General features: G+C 39.2%; 1 long non-coding RNA gene across 1 annotated transcript; it reads right to left on the bottom strand.

Annotated features, from left to right (window-relative positions):
* Window positions 1-9,779: 9,779 nt before the first annotated feature.
* On the bottom strand, window positions 9,780-16,381 carry LOC145129343 (uncharacterized). Its single transcript, XR_013717459.1, has 3 exons — window positions 16,222-16,381; window positions 15,248-15,312; window positions 9,780-9,846 (listed from the first exon to the last, which is right to left on the bottom strand). It is a non-coding gene; the product is annotated as an uncharacterized LOC145129343 (long non-coding RNA).
* Window positions 16,382-16,642: the final 261 nt, after the last annotated feature.

Here is a 16,642-nt window from a genome sequence, read left to right as displayed (position 1 = left end):
CACACCCGCTCTGCACACCCCCTCATGGCTCTTGCCGCACTTCCCGCAAGTGCGGCCCTTCAGACCTCCAGATCTCGAATCAGCGGGCTTTGCCCGCTTGGCTATCGGCTGAGACTGTACCGGCCGCCTGTCCCTCCTCTGAGACTCGACCTCCTCCCTGGCCTGAGTCTCTAGCTCAATCTCCCTCTTCCGGGCATTAGCCTGGAGCTCGGCAAATGTCCGGTATGTCGAGTTCACCACGAACTCACGAATGTCCCTCCTCAGTATGCTCAGATATCGGCTCATACGTGCCTGCTCGGTAGACACGTGCTCAGGGCAAAACAACGCCCTCTCATGAAACATCTGTGTAATCACAGTCACGGACTCCGTCCCCTGCTTGAGGGACAATAACTCCTGCGCCAACCGTTCCCTCTCTACCGGGGGAACATACTCATCTCGGAACATGGTGGTGAACCTCTCCCAGGTCACCGATGTAATCTCTGAAGTAGTAAAGTCTGCCGTCACAAACTTCCACTAGTCCTTCGCTCCCAATCGAAGCTGGTTCAGCGCGAACCGTACTCTCAGATGCTCCGGACAAGAACATGTGTAGAAGCATCCCTCAATGTCATAGATCCATTTCATTGCGGCTATCGGATCCTGAGTCCCATCAAACTCTGGTGGCTTCGTGTTGCTGAACTCCCGGTACAGCAACGAGTCACCCCCCTGTGGCCTAGCAGCGGCAACGGATGTGGTGGCCGCAGCAACAACAACATCGGTAAGAGCAGCATAGCGCTCATCAAATGTCTCAATCAGCGTGGTCTTGATAGACCCGAACATCTCTGGTATCTCAGCTCGAATGGATGCTGCCACCTCATCATGAATCATCCTGCGAATCTCATCATCGCTAACACTGCTGCTCTATAGAGTGTGGCGCGTACCCACCATAATGTCTCTGAAACACAACACAAAAGAAATCAGAGACTCGCTCGAGTATACTCGCACTCGATAACTCAACCCTACTCGTTCCTTAGTACCCTAAGGATTCTTACTTGGACTGCTCACTGATCCGGTGTTTCCAGTAGTACGGGCCCTATACTACCTTCTACACCGCATAAGTATTCACCCCAAGTCCTCCTCCTAGGATCCCAGATCACAAGTACTCTATATCTCGCCAAACACAGGCTACCCTCCCAGAAGACCACTCATAAACTCCTCGCTGCTACCTACTCACTCTCGAAGTATCTCATAGTAGCAGTAACTCCTAGGCTAAGGCATCACAAATCAGGCCCACTCTAGTCCTAAATATGAATACCTAGCCTACTCCAGCATGCATAGCATATCACATAATATCTCATAACACATAATGTAAGGGTATTTTGGGAAATCACCGTTCGGGCGCTGGCTGATCGTACACACTGCTCCGTTCTGCGTTTCTCAAAATCTTTTACTCTTTTTAGAAAAAGTGTTTCTTTTATGAAATTTTTTCTCAAATCCTCAGTTTGAGTTCAGAGACGTGTTGGGATTTGAGCATTCTACCACTCCTATGGTGTACATGCAACCCTATAAACCTTGGATCTATGTTTTCTCTATTATACATGCAAATATTAACTATTCCAAGGTTTCATCCTAACTAGCATATTATGAAGCACATATACTACAAAGTTCTAGTTAGATGACATACCTTTTGATGTAGCTTGATGTCTTCAAGCTTTAAGAGCTTAGCCCCAATAGTGTGGAAGCCTCAAATGGAATCACAAATCACCAAAACACCTTGGAAGAACTTGAGAGAATATGTATGCACACTAAAATCGGCCCACTCTTATTTTCACACACTTGTGCCAATTTTGTGAGCCAAGGACCCCTTTATATATTATGGAGGATTAGGGTTACATCCATGTAAACCCTAATACCCATGACCTTTCCATGAAAGCTTAGCCCAACCTAAATGAACTTGGCCCATTCCATATATATAAGAGTCCATATTTAATTAGTTCTTTTTGATCACTTAATTAATTCTAAATTAATTCTTGATCAATACTAATTAAATAATATGATTCCATATTAATATATTAGAGCTTATAATATATTAATATAAATCATAAATATACTATTCTCAAAAGACTATCCATATAAATTGTGCCGGTGAAGTGCAACCCAAATGGACCATGCCGGGTCGGGTCAAGTACATACCAAATATAGTTATGGACTTAGACATTAATCCAACAGTCTCCCACTTGGATAAGTCTAAAACTATTATTGAGTATGACTTCAAAACCTAACTGGCAATCGTAGCTCTTAAAGCCGTTGTCGAACTCTGACCTTGTCAATGACTTGTCCATTAGATAAGGGATCATATATTCCTCCATTCTAGATATCATATGGACTGAGACATGGATTATAATCATTCTCTCTGTCCATTTGTTGTTTCCCGATTTTCGATTTATGATGACTGACTGATTGAACAAATCAAATCAGTCCTGGCTTGGCCAAGCACTCACATGTGTCATCGCTAAATCATCGAGGGGCCCACAGATATCGCTTTTATCCCGAAGGTAAAAGGAATGGATAAACTTCGACTCATATGGCTTGTTCTACTACTTGTTGAATCATACACAAAGGCACGTTTTATAACATCGAGTTACCAAATGAGTTTTCGTGCAATCAATGTATAACCAACTCATAGTAACAACTCATATCTCTAGGTTTGAATAATATAAGATATTATCGTCTCATGATCACTCGTGATAAAATCCATGAAGTGATTCAAATGAGCGCGGGTTGAATCCAATACTCAGAACTTATGAGCACTCATGAGTGTTGTAGCACCACTTTGTCCACCAACTTGGACCTCTACAAACCAACCGATGACAATCTTGATTCATATCTACTTCCAACATATGACCGACTGTGGATGGTTTGAATAACTTAATCATTCAGGAAGAGCGACTTAGTTATTCTGGAAGTCAAAACATGCAAAGTGAAACACAAGAATAAATGAATCAAATATGGTATCAAACCCTATGAATATAAATAAACACTTTTATTTATCACCATACTGATTACTCATTATTCATTGTTTCGGTTTTATCAACTTTATACTTGAATTAAAAACACTAGTTGTCCCATGCTCAAAGCATGTACACTATGTTTTTCTTAAACAATAGCTTTGCCATACACCAAGTATGCACTCTATGTTTGTCTATGATCCTTACTTTGTGAAGTAAACCAATTGAACATAATTTCAATGATTCTAATTTCACACTCCCAAATCCTTATCAAAAAATGTGAGAATTTCAAATTCCTATCATTTATCGAAATCTGTTTAGATTTTAAACTTATATGCACTGACCCTCCTGTAATGAATATGTACAAAGTCACAAAGACTTGTCAACAGTCATTATAAGGTATTCCAATGGAGATCAACTCCATGGAAACTAAGTCTCATATTCAAAGTACATTGCTTTGGACATTTTTCTTGCATTAAGTTTTCTAATCTTACACATATAACTTCCACCTATGGAGACAACTCCATATTCTCATTTTGACTATCACTTCTGAATAAGAGATGCCTCTTTTCAGAATATTTCAATATGGTCCTTCCAAAATTAGCATTATACTTCCAACTGTCCCTGAGCAACCAATCTTTGGTAAACCTCAGATTGTCCTCGACAATTGCTTAATCATTTTAGTCATATCCAATTCTAGACCTTTTCCCTTCTTAATGCCTCTGGGTATTTGGAAAAATTTAGAAATGACAAATATTATAGCACATGCAATCGATCCTGTACCCAAAGCAAATGGTACACGATTCATGATGTCTCACATAAAGACATGATTCTAGACCAGTCTTTTGCTACAATATTTTTATTTGCCATGTTTTCAAAATTTGACTATGAAGAGGGATGCCGTAATCATAATCGAATTTTGAGAACGCAATATATAGAATTTCCTTAAGTTGAACCAATCCAACATGAAATTCATATATATTCTTGACTAAAGATGATTAAGGTCTCAATCTAAGCCTTTAGAACTGAAATGAAGTATATCCTCTCCCTTAATTATAGCAAAACAACTTTTTCAATCCCTGCAGCCTCACGAATTGAAACTTTTGTTTTCTATAATTAACATTGCTCACTTGCAACACTAACAATAATTATCATGCTCCCACTAACATGATGATTATTAGCATAACACTTATGCTCCCACTAGCTTTAACATGTACTCAGAAATCAGCTGGACTTCTAGAAATCAATACTTTATTGACTTTCTTACCAAAGTTCAGATTTCTTATACGAGATGCTTTGATAAAACTTTATCAAAATCATACACCTTTTCTTAGATAGCATGCATGTGTGTCTAAACAATTTCAGAACTATGAAAAGGGATGTCGTAATCATAGTCTCAATTGTTTAGACCTTTTTCCATCTGCTTCAAATCTACTTGGTGGAAGTGTTTCCTCACCATCATTTTCATGAATCGGAGAGAAACCTTATGACCCTTAGATTTTATGGTGTATGTGTTCTTATCCATGTGAATCGTCAAAACCATAGTCACAAGACAAGGATAATGAAAAATCCAAACTCATATGGACTGAACTTATGCAATCTTAACTTCTTGCCACCTGGCAGTACAGGGCCTGCCATTGCTTCCAAGTTGTTATGCAACCAATTGAGAACTTTCAGAACTCCTATGCAAATCCAACTTTAACTGGAATGGGCACAGAATATGTCAACACGATAGGTTATAAACCTCAAGTCGTGTGCTAGTGAAGAACCTCAGGTTTTATTCTTGATTAGTTCCTGAAATTCTTTTTAGGATCTTTAAGACTCCCACTATCCTCTTGACATATAAGACTATCTTGCCAAATATTCAAGAGATAGTGCGGATTCTTTATCAAGACAAACACTTCACACAATTGGCCTTAGTTGGTCTTTGTTTTATCCAAAACATCACAACTTACCAATTTCAAATGTACAAGAGTAGGACACTTTTACTCTTACATTTGACAAGTGTTTTAAACCTTTCTTTAAGATATGTCACTCAAGTTACAATCTTGGAGTATGACTCTAAGAATTGTTTTGGAACGAAGTATGACTCATCTTCCTGATCTAACCATTTTAACAATTCATGACTCCTCTTCTTAGTCATAAGAATGCACTAAGATGACCTTTAGAGGACTAATTGTGATATGATTTCTAAATCATTAAGATGATCACAAACATGATACTAAAGTACTCTCCCATCTTTTCAGATTTGAGAAACTTTTATCTTTCTGCCTAATTTGATTCTTCCCATTCGTTCTGCCATACATTGAGACTTTTCCAATGTTTCAGAATTATACTTAAACTTGTAAGTATAACTATATTTACTAAACTTTAGTAAATCAAATAGTCTTAACGAGCTTTGTGGTGGACATGACCAGTGCACAAGAATGTGTACTCGATCCCTTTAGTCCTTCACTTGACTCACACATCCATGTGAACAAGTAATTAGTCTTGATTTTCCAATGCTTGAAAGTTCTCATTCATCATACTATTCAACTTGCATGATTCCAAGTTTCGGTCCAATTGAAACTTGGGTGATGAGGAACTTTCCTGATTTGGTAAATTTAGACACTACCACAAATGAAAGAATCAAATCCATTTTCCAATATTGCTGTCAGTGGAATCATATAAGCAACAATTTTCCACAAATGCCATTGTAAGGATACTTCAAATAAATAAAATTAAACAATTTTCTTTTATTTTAAAACTTTGCGGAAAAACTTATCCTTACAATCCACATGGAAAATTGTTGTTATCTATTCCTTAGCAATATATCATAACTTCTTAAGCAACTGCTCAAAATTCTGATGCGATCGAAATCCACCTTCGCGATCAGAATCAGCATATACTTCCTTTAAGATTTCTCTCTATTCTTTGATTCTTAAAACATCAACATGTGACCCAGTCACATCATGTAATGAGGATCTCAGAATAGAACTTAACAGAGTTAGATAATGGGCTCTACCTGATGTAGAGTCAAACTTATTGACTTTAACATCCTTAGGTAAATTTGGCAGCTTTGCAATCAACGCCCCTTCCTTTGGCAAAATAAACATATGAACCCTTTGGTAGTGGGACTATCTCAGACTTAGCCTTTCTCTTTACCATTTGGTCAACCGGGTTGACTATGGCCAATCCCTTTCCATTGGGAAGAGAATGCTTTTTCTGGATTTCCAGTGTCACCATTGTCACTTTCCATAAAGTTTTTCGGAAGTTGATCTTCTAATCAAATTTGCTTTACTATCATTGCTGATTCAGCAGCACCAAGCAAATAGATATGATCATTAAGGTTCATGTCATAGTCTGTTTCATAGTAGTCCCAAAGGAACTCACTATGTGACTTAGAAAGTGATTGAACATCCAACTTTCTCAAGACTTTGACACCCAACTCTCCCGGCTTGTCAATATGTGACTTCATCTCTAAGATGTGATCCCACATAGACCTTGCTTGCCATTAGGGCTTGAGTGACCATCATATTAGAACACCCCTCGTACATTTCCCAAAAAAATGAAAACAGGATTCGCTACCGCTTTTACCATGTCTAACACACAAAAATTCATAAATACTCTATACTAACATACAGCAAACACGTAATTCAACAAATACGAATTGTCTACCCACACTAACATCAACACAATTATAAATAGCAACAAAACACTTAGATAAAAAAAAGTTCTGAGAATACCTCATTATCGCGTCTGACCTCCTCAGCAGTCATCTGAAATGCTCGCGCATACACTTTTGGTGCATCATTCTTCTTACCACTACCACCCGCCTGAACCTTTGGATTTGGGCACTGACCACTCATATGACCCGTCTGCCTACAATTATAGCATAGCGGCTCATTCTTGCACTCTTCTTGCTTGTGGCCTAATTTTCCACATCGTCTGCATCTCATGGTGTCGTTACTGCATGACCCCTTATGTGAGGAGCGACACTTCGTACAGTAATCCGACTTGTCACCCCTCGTATCCTGGTGATCATTCTTTTTCTTCCTCGAGGATTCAGACGAACCCTCCCATTTCCTCTTCTCCCCACCCTTAATCACAGTGCGCCCGGGTGTGGCCAAATCAACCTCGATTCGAATAGCCTCATCCATGGCAGCCGCCAAAGTGTTGCGCTGCCTCACAATAGCTCGATACTCTAGTGGTAACCCCTCAGCATAATGTTCCACCTGTTTTGCATCGGTGGGACAGTAACTTTTACCGAACTGTAGTTTCTCAGAGAACATTGAATTGTATTTCGCTATCGACATTGTGCCTTTCTCCAATGAAAGGAACTCCCGCTCGGCTTTCCTTATCTGCCCCGGAGGACAGAAACGTTCCTGAAGCTTTTGGCTGAAAGCCTCCCAGGTCATGGTTTGAAGTGTAGCCTTAGGTACAACAGATTCCAATGCCTCCTACCATTGTAGTGCATCACCATCCAATTTCAGTGCTGCATAACTGACTTTCTGTAATTCCGTGAAGTCCCCTGAACGGAAAATCTGCCTCATCTTACGCAACCATTGCACACATAATGCTGGGTCTTCTCCTCCTTTGAAGACAGGGGGTTTGCGGGCAGTGAATTCTTTGTAGGGACTACCCCGCCCCTCAACACGTTCTCTAGTGGGCTCCCTGCTCCGTGCGCGAGTGACTGAGCGACTCTCATCTATCACCTCTCGTGGCTCCTCATTCTCCTCTTCTTCGTCCTCGGGTGGTAAAATCCCCGCATCTCGCATAGCCTGCTGCATCCGCTCCATGTCTCGATCGCGTCTCTGCAACTCTGCATCTCGTGCCTCAAGCTTCTGCTGAAGGTCAGCAATGATAGCAGCACTCGCAGTGCTTCTCTCGCTACGGGTTGGCTGAGCCCGTGGCTGACGACCAGCCGATGGGGTCTGAAAAACAAACGGTGGTGTCTCGGGTGTACGGTTGTCCTGCCCCACACCAGCTCCTCCAACATTGACATTCCCTTCGACGTGCGGCATGTTCCTAAATAATAAAGAACTTTAAGCACACAAAACAATCACATGAAAGGAAAATTCAGAAAGTTACATATAACTATCCTATAACTCTCAGCACACACCCTCCCCCCTTTAGAATCCTAGATCACCTAATTGAGCCAGTCTACACTGTGAGTCTGAACACCGGCCTCTGTATTCAGTTCACTCACAGCATGGCTCTGATACCAACTTGTAACATCGCGATTTTTCATCCAAATTTTTTTATTTTTAAAACACTTATTTAACAGAATACGTTGCGGAAGACTTATTATGATTGTTTCAGAAACATCACCAATGTTACTTTCATGTCAAAATAAACTCATCAAAATATAAAGTTCACAAAAAACATGATGATGAAAACCCAACATGTCCAAATGGTATCATAACTAAAGATACTAAATTATACTACCCAAAGATTCCCATCCTCACCAAGGCATCATGTCAAGCTACCTGTTCCATTCCACAGAAACCAACAAGCAAAGAACAAGTGTTAGCATAAGCTAAGTGAGTCAATATAGTACATTGTTAAGAGAACACTCATATCATAGATGGATTCACACAAAACATCCACACACAGTCAATGACTCACTAGCAAGACATACAACATCACACCACATAACAAACACATGTTTAGCTCAATTTATTTTAGTTCTTCAGTTAGAGCTTGTTTTATTAGTTACTCTCCTCAACGCCGTTGTAACTAATTTAATCTCACTGCTTAAATATTAATATATAATATTTTGTTTCTCCGCTTTACATTAATAATCACTCACCGCTCCTCGTTGTAATTATTAAAGTATTACCTCCTAGTTAGGGTCTATTTATTCACCGCAAAAACCTCCCCAAAGCTAGACCCCGTTCGCTACTAACGTGACCGGCACGACCCAATGCACTAAGTGAGGCGCGACTCTCACCCGTAATCATTGCCCCCGGCGCGCTGCGTTCGCTACTCCGACTGTGCACATACGTATACATGCGTTGTCGTTCAGGATTGGTAAGAACGATGCCAATTCCAACAGATACACCACCCAAATCCCACGTGATGTTTGCGCTGGTCCCACCGCTTGACCAACATCACTCCAGTCCCGGTATACCAAGGTGTACCAAGACCATGTCCCGAGTGGTTGTCTAGAAAAACCAGTCGGCGTCAAAGTTGGCTTAAGCTCTTTTCCTATAGGTATCTTTCAACCCACTAGGCCATCATAATATCCGGATTGGGTATATACCTATGTTTAGGTTTCTACCCTTCTCCCCGCTAGTGTGTTCCCCTTTTTAATTTAATAATGATTAATTAAATAAGGAGTTACACTTTTACCCTTTCAAGTAATCATGTAATTATTATGAATATTCTTTTATTAACATATTACCTCTTTAAGGGTTATTTTCATGCAAACATGTAAATTCATGAAGTTATTACATTTTACATCACACACTACTTCCATACACAACACATCAATGAAGTTCATACAACACTAGCATGCTTGTCCTAAAACATTTTAAACAAATATTTTCAAACAAGAATTAGCATGCTCTCATCACATAATGGTCATACACTTCACTCAATCTAGCATGACCCTAACTCACATCTCACACCAAACAAGAAAGAGTCTAGCATGCAACACCCTGGATATCATTACACATAAAACATTTCAACAATATTTGCATAACAATCAATCATCAAAAGGGTCACATGTATCCTAGATAACTAGGTTCATCCCAATCCATCTAAGATATGGGATACTTCTAACAATGTACTTTTAAAACCACAAGTTGACTCACCTTTGCCAAAAATATGACCAACTCACACTTCAAATATTGTATTGGTTGAAGTATCACCCTTGCCCCTATTACATTTCAAATAACAAGGTTATTGGAGTTCTACAATGCCAAAGATGACAAGTTTATAAGCCAAACACATAAATCAACTAGCAAGTAAAATTCCCAGTTTTGAACCCAAAACAGCCACCTGTTTATAGCTGTTTTAGCAAACTTAGAACCTGTATAACTTTCGTTTTTATTTCATATTACATAATTTCATGCTTTTAGCTTTTCAGAATGTACTTTTGAAGGTCCAAACGATTTTTCTACAATTTTATATGATTTTTACAAATCTGCCTATCAATGCAGCTAAATTCTGACCAGCTGGTGAAAAAGGCGATTTTCACCTAAGTTAGAAGCAACAACAGGTTCTGGAAAAATTCATGGATAAACTAGACTCAAAATGGAAACTTTGAGAGTTACAGATCATTAATTAGATTCCTGGTTATTTTTCTATAATTTTTCCAATACAGGGATAGATTGGTAATTTTTGCTGAATTTTCCAGCTTGGGGTTTTAAAGACTTTTTGACCACTTAACACATTAAGCCATCACTAAAAACACCTATAAGGGTAAAAATTAACTTCTTAACAGAAATAGCATGATTTAATCACAGAAACATATCCATTTGATTCATGGTGGAAGTTAACTTAAGTTTTAGAAATCAACAACAAAGATTGAGACTCCAAAACTTTGCTCAAAATATGAATTTGAACAACAAACTTATTGAAGGTGTTCATAAGCAATTTTGACAGCAATTGAGCCATCATAAACACCCAATAAAAGTGAAATTGAACCATATGAACCTTCAAGGTTTCTAGGAAGAAGAAGATGAGATTGAAACCACAAATTAGAAAAAGAATTGACCACAACAATTATCAATTAACAAGGAATTGATAAATTAACACCACAAAGAGATTAGAATATGATTTTTACCAATTCTTGGCCAAAAACACAGCCCTCTTCCTCCCCTCCAGGATCGATCAAACAAGACCTCTTCCTCCTCCCTCCTTCCCCTTTGCTCACCTATCCTTCCTTCCTCCACAATTCGTTCGATTTGTTTTTTTCTTCTTCTTCTTCTTGCTGTCGATGTCGCACAAACACACAAAGGGAGGTTCGTTTTTTTTTCTTTTTGTGTTCTTATAAGGAGAAGGGAAAAGAACGCACGATTGGTTTTTCTTAATGTTACCCTAATTAATGAATGTAAAGGCTTAACCCAAGAAAGAAACGGACGAAACATTTACGTAGCATTGAAATTGTTTTAATTCTCAAGTTACAACATTAACCCTCTATGTATGCTCATTTGTTCATATCCAACCAACTATTTTTGATTGAATTAGTTTTAACCCTGAATTATATTAAACATTTGGCTTATATAAAATAATTTATTTATATACTTTTTTTTAAATATTAACTAATTCTATTAGATATTAATTAACATCATTTTTACTCATTTTATTTTAACTTATTATCATTAAAACGAAAAATCATTTACAATAATTATTATTCGAGTAACGGAAGCTAACGTCGTTTACGGTAGGATTTTCGGGTCGTTACAATTCTCCCCTCCTTAAAATGATTCCGTCCTCGGAATCAGCTACCGATACAAACAACCTAAGATAGTGAACCTTCGCATATTCTACAACCCCCCTAGGTTACTCCTGACCTGTAGCCGTCCTCCCATTGGAGTTTAATGAGCTTGCATCGTTTCATTCATGGTTACTTGATCTTTTTCTCGCCACGATATCTACCAACTTTCATTTCTCGTGCGTCAACTCATCGAATTGTAACTTGTCTAGCAAAAAGAGACTCACCTCATAGCTTGACATGAAGAATAATTATCAACACTAAACTCCTTGACCACCTCAACAAGAATGTACCCACTGACTTCCTTGAACCCTCCACCGCATGAGCCAAGGAACCTAACACTTGCTACTCACAAAGCACAAAAGATGGAGATGAACCCTAGAGTTCTCTCCTCACAAAACAGACATACACTCAAACGAAACGCGAAACTCACTCATGCTTCTAGCGTAGAGAATCTTAGTCTGACTGGAAGACAGTCAAAACCTATCCATGACAACATCGCACGACCTGATCCCGATTGGAATCCAAGTTAAAAGGGAAAAATGTGTCCAACCATCATATTAGAACACCCCTCGTACATTTCCCAAAAAAATGAAAACAGGATTCGCTACCGCTTTTACCATGTCTAACACACAAAAATTCATAAATACTCTATACTAACATACAGCAAACACGTAATTCAACAAATACGAATTGTCTACCCACACTAACATCAACACAATTATAAATAGCAACAAAACACTTAGATAAAAAAAAGTTCTGAGAATACCTCATTATCGCGTCTGACCTCCTCAGCAGTCATCTGAAATGCTCGCGCATGCACTTTTGGTGCATCATTCTTCTTACCACTACCACCCGCCTGAACCTTTGGATTTGGGCACTGACCACTCATATGACCCGTCTGCCTACAATTATAGCATAGCGGCTCATTCTTGCACTCTTCTTGCTTGTGGCCTAATTTTCCACATCGTCTGCATCTCATGGTGTCGTTACTGCATGACCCCTTATGTGAGGAGCGACACTTCGTACAGTAATCCGACTTGTCACCCCTCGTATCCTGGTGATCATTCTTTTTCTTCCTCGAGGATTCAGACGAACCCTCCCATTTCCTCTTCTCCCCACCCTTAATCACAGTGCGCCCGGGTGTGGCCAAATCAACCTCGATTCGAATAGCCTCATCCATGGCAGCCGCCAAAGTGTTGCGCTGCCTCACAATAGCTCGATACTCTAGTGGTAACCCCTCAGCATAATGTTCCACCTGTTTTGCATCGGTGGGACAGTAACTTTTACCGAACTGTAGTTTCTCAGAGAACATTGAATTGTATTTCGCTATCGACATTGTGCCTTTCTCCAATGAAAGGAACTCCCGCTCGGCTTTCCTTATCTGCCCCGGAGGACAGAAACGTTCCTGAAGCTTTTGGCTGAAAGCCTCCCAGGTCATGGTTTGAAGTGTAGCCTTAGGTACAACAGATTCCAATGCCTCCTACCATTGTAGTGCATCACCATCCAATTTCAGTGCTGCATAACTGACTTTCTGTAATTCCGTGAAGTCCCCTGAACGGAAAATCTGCCTCATCTTACGCAACCATTGCACACATAATGCTGGGTCTTCTCCTCCTTTGAAGACAGGGGGTTTGCGGGCAGTGAATTCTTTGTAGGGACTACCCCGCCCCTCAACACGTTCTCTAGTGGGCTCCCTGCTCCGTCCGCGAGTGACTGAGCGACTCTCATCTATCACCTCTCGTGGCTCCTCATTCTCCTCTTCTTCGTCCTCGGGTGGTAAAATCCCCGCATCTCGCATAGCCTGCTGCATCCGCTCCATGTCTCGATCGCGTCTCTGCAACTCTGCATCTCGTGCCTCAAGCTTCTACTGAAGGTCAGCAATGATAGCAGCACTCGCAGTGCTGCTCTCGCTACGGGTTGGCTGAGCCCGTGGCTGACGACCAGCCGGTGGGGTCTGAAAAACAAACGGTGGTGTCTCGGGTGTACGGTTGTCCTGCCCCACACCAGCTCCTCCAACATTGACATTCCCTTTGACGTGCGGCATGTTCCTAAATAATAAAGAACTTTAAGCACACAAAACAATCACATGAAAGGAAAATTCAGAAAGTTACATATAACTATCCTATAACTCTCAGCACACACCCTCCCCCCTTTAGAATCCTAGATCACCTAATTGAGCCAGTCTACACTGCGAGTCTGAACACCGGCCTCTGTATTCAGTTCACTCACAGCATGGCTCTGATACCAACTTGTAACATCGCGATTTTTCATCCAAATTTTTTTATTTTTAAAACACTTATTTAACAGAATACGTTGCGGAAGACTTATTATGATTGTTTCAGAAACATCACCAATGTTACTTTCATGTCAAAATAAACTCATCAAAATATAAAGTTCACAAAAAACATGATGATGAAAACCCAACATGTCCAAATGGTATCATAACTAAAGATACTAAATTATACTACCCAAAGATTCCCATCCTCACCAAGGCATCATGTCAAGCTACCTGTTCCATTCCACAGAAACCAACAAGCAAAGAACAAGTGTTAGCATAAGCTAAGTGAGTCAATATAGTACAGTGTTAAGAGAACACTCATATCATAGATGGATTCACACAAAACATCCACACACAGTCAATGACTCACTAGCAAGACATACAACATCACACCACATAACAAACACATGTTTAGCTCAATTTATTTTAGTTCTTCAGTTAGAGCTTGTTTTATTAGTTACTCTCCTCAACGCCGTTGTAACTAATTTAATCTCACCGCTTAAATATTAATATATAATATTTTGTTTCTCCGCTTTACATTAATAATCACTCACCGCTCCTCGTTGTAATTATTAAAGTATTACCTCCTAGTTAGGGTCTATTTATTCACCGCAAAAACCTCCCCAAAGCTAGACCCCGTTCGCTACTAACGTGACCGGCACGACCCAATGCACTAAGTGAGGCGCGACTCTCACCCGTAATCATTGCCCCCGGCGCGCTGTGTTCGCTACTCCGACTGTGCACATACGTATACATGCGTTGTCGTTCAGGATTGGTACGAACGATGCCAATTCCAACAGATACACCTCCCAAATCCCACGTGATGTTTGCGCTGGTCCCACCGCTTGACCAACATCACTCCAGTCCCGGTATACCAAGGTGTACCAAGACCATGTCCCGAGTGGTTGTCTAGAAAAACCAGTCGGCGTCAAAGTTGGCTTAAGCTCTTTTCCTATAGGTATCTTTCAACCCACTAGGCCATCATAATATCCGGATTGGGTATATACCTATGTCTAGGTTTCTACCCTTCGCCCCGCTAGTGTGTTCCCCTTTTTAATTTAATAATGATTAATTAAATAAGGAGTTACACTTTTACCCTTTCAAGTAATCATGTAATTATTATGAATATTCTTTTATTAACATATTACCTCTTTAAGGGTTATTTTCATGCAAACATGTAAATTCATGAAGTTATTACATTTTACATCACACACTACTTCCATACACAACACATCAATGAAGTTGATACAACACTAGCATGCTTGTCCTAAAACATTTTAAACAAATATTTTCAAACAAGAATTAACATGCTCTCATCACATAATGGTCATACACTTCACTCAATCTAGCATGACCCTAACTCACATCTCACACCAAACAAGAAAGAGTCTAGCATGCAACACCCTGGATATCATTACACATAAAACATTTCAACAATATTTGCATAACAATCAATCATCAAAAGGGGCACATGTATCCTAGATAACTAGGTTCATCCCAATCCATCTAAGATATGAGATACTCCTAACAATGTACTTTTAAAACCACAAGTTGACTCACCTTTGCCAAAAATATGACCAACTCACACTTCAAATATTGTATTGGTTGAAGTATCACCCTTGCCCCTATTACATTTCAAATAACAAGGTTATTGGAGTTCTACAATGCCAAAGATGACAAGTTTATAAGCCAAACACATAAATCAACTAGCAAGTAAAATTCCCAGTTTTGAACCCAAAACAGCCACCTGTTTAGAGCTGTTTAGCAAACTTAGAACTTGTATAACTTTCGTTTTTATTTCATATTACATAATTTCATACTTGTAGCTTTTCAGAATGTACTTTTGAAGGTCCAAACGATTTTTCTACAATTTTATATGATTTTTACAAATCTGCCTATCAATGCAGCTAAATTCTGACCAGCTGGTGAAAAAGGCAATTTTCACCTAAGTTAGAAGCAACAACAGGTTCTGGAAAAATTCATGGATAAACTAGACTCAAAATGGAAACTTTGAGAGTTTACAGATCATTAATTAGATTCCTGGTTATTTTTCTATAATTTTTCCAATACAGGGATAGATTGGTAATTTTTGCTGAATTTTCTAGCTTGGGGTTTTAAAGACTTTTTGACCACTTAACACATTAAGCCATCACTAAAAACACCTATAAGGGTAAAAATTAACTTCTTAACAGAAATAGCATGATTTAATCACAGAAACATATCCATTTGATTCATGGTGGAAGTTAACTTAAGTTTTAGAAATCAACAACAAAGATTGAGACTCCAAAACTTTGCTCAAAATATGAATTTGAACAACAAACTTATTGAAGGTGTTCATAAGCAATTTTGACAGCAATTGAGCCATCATAAACACCCAATAAAAGTGAAATTGAACCATATGAACCTTCAAGGTTTCTAGGAAGAAGAAGATGAGATTGAAACCACCAATTAGAAAAAGAATTGACCACAACAATTATCAATTAACAAGGAATTGATAAATTAACACCACAAAGAGATTAGAATATGATTTTTACCAATTCTTGGCCAAAAACACAGCCCTCTTCCTCCCCTCTAGGATCGATCAAACAAGACCTCTTCTTCCTCCCTCCTTCCCCTTTGCTCACCAATCCTTCCTTCCTCCACAATTCGTTCGATTTGTTTTTTTCTTCTTCTTCTTCTTGCTGTCGATGTCGCACAAACACACAAAGGGAGGTTCGGTTTTTTTTTCTTTTTGTGTTCGTATAAGGAGAAGGGAAAAGAACGCACGATTGGTTTTTCTTAATGTTACCCTAATTAATGAACGTAAAGGCTTAACCCAAGAAAGAAACGGACGAAACATTAACCCTCTATGTATGCTCCTTTGTTCATATCCAACCAACTATTTTGATTGAATTAGTTTTAACCCTGAGTTATATTAAACATTTGGCTTATATAAAATAATTTATTTATATACTT

Source organism: Lactuca virosa, chromosome 8 (assembly GCF_052849685.1).
Source record: "Lactuca virosa cultivar CGN04683 chromosome 8, Lactuca_virosa_CGN04683_v6, whole genome shotgun sequence".
NCBI lineage: Eukaryota > Viridiplantae > Streptophyta > Magnoliopsida > Asterales > Asteraceae > Lactuca > Lactuca virosa.
Note: the sequence above shows the minus strand (reverse complement) of the source record. Positions and strands in the feature narration are given on the sequence as shown.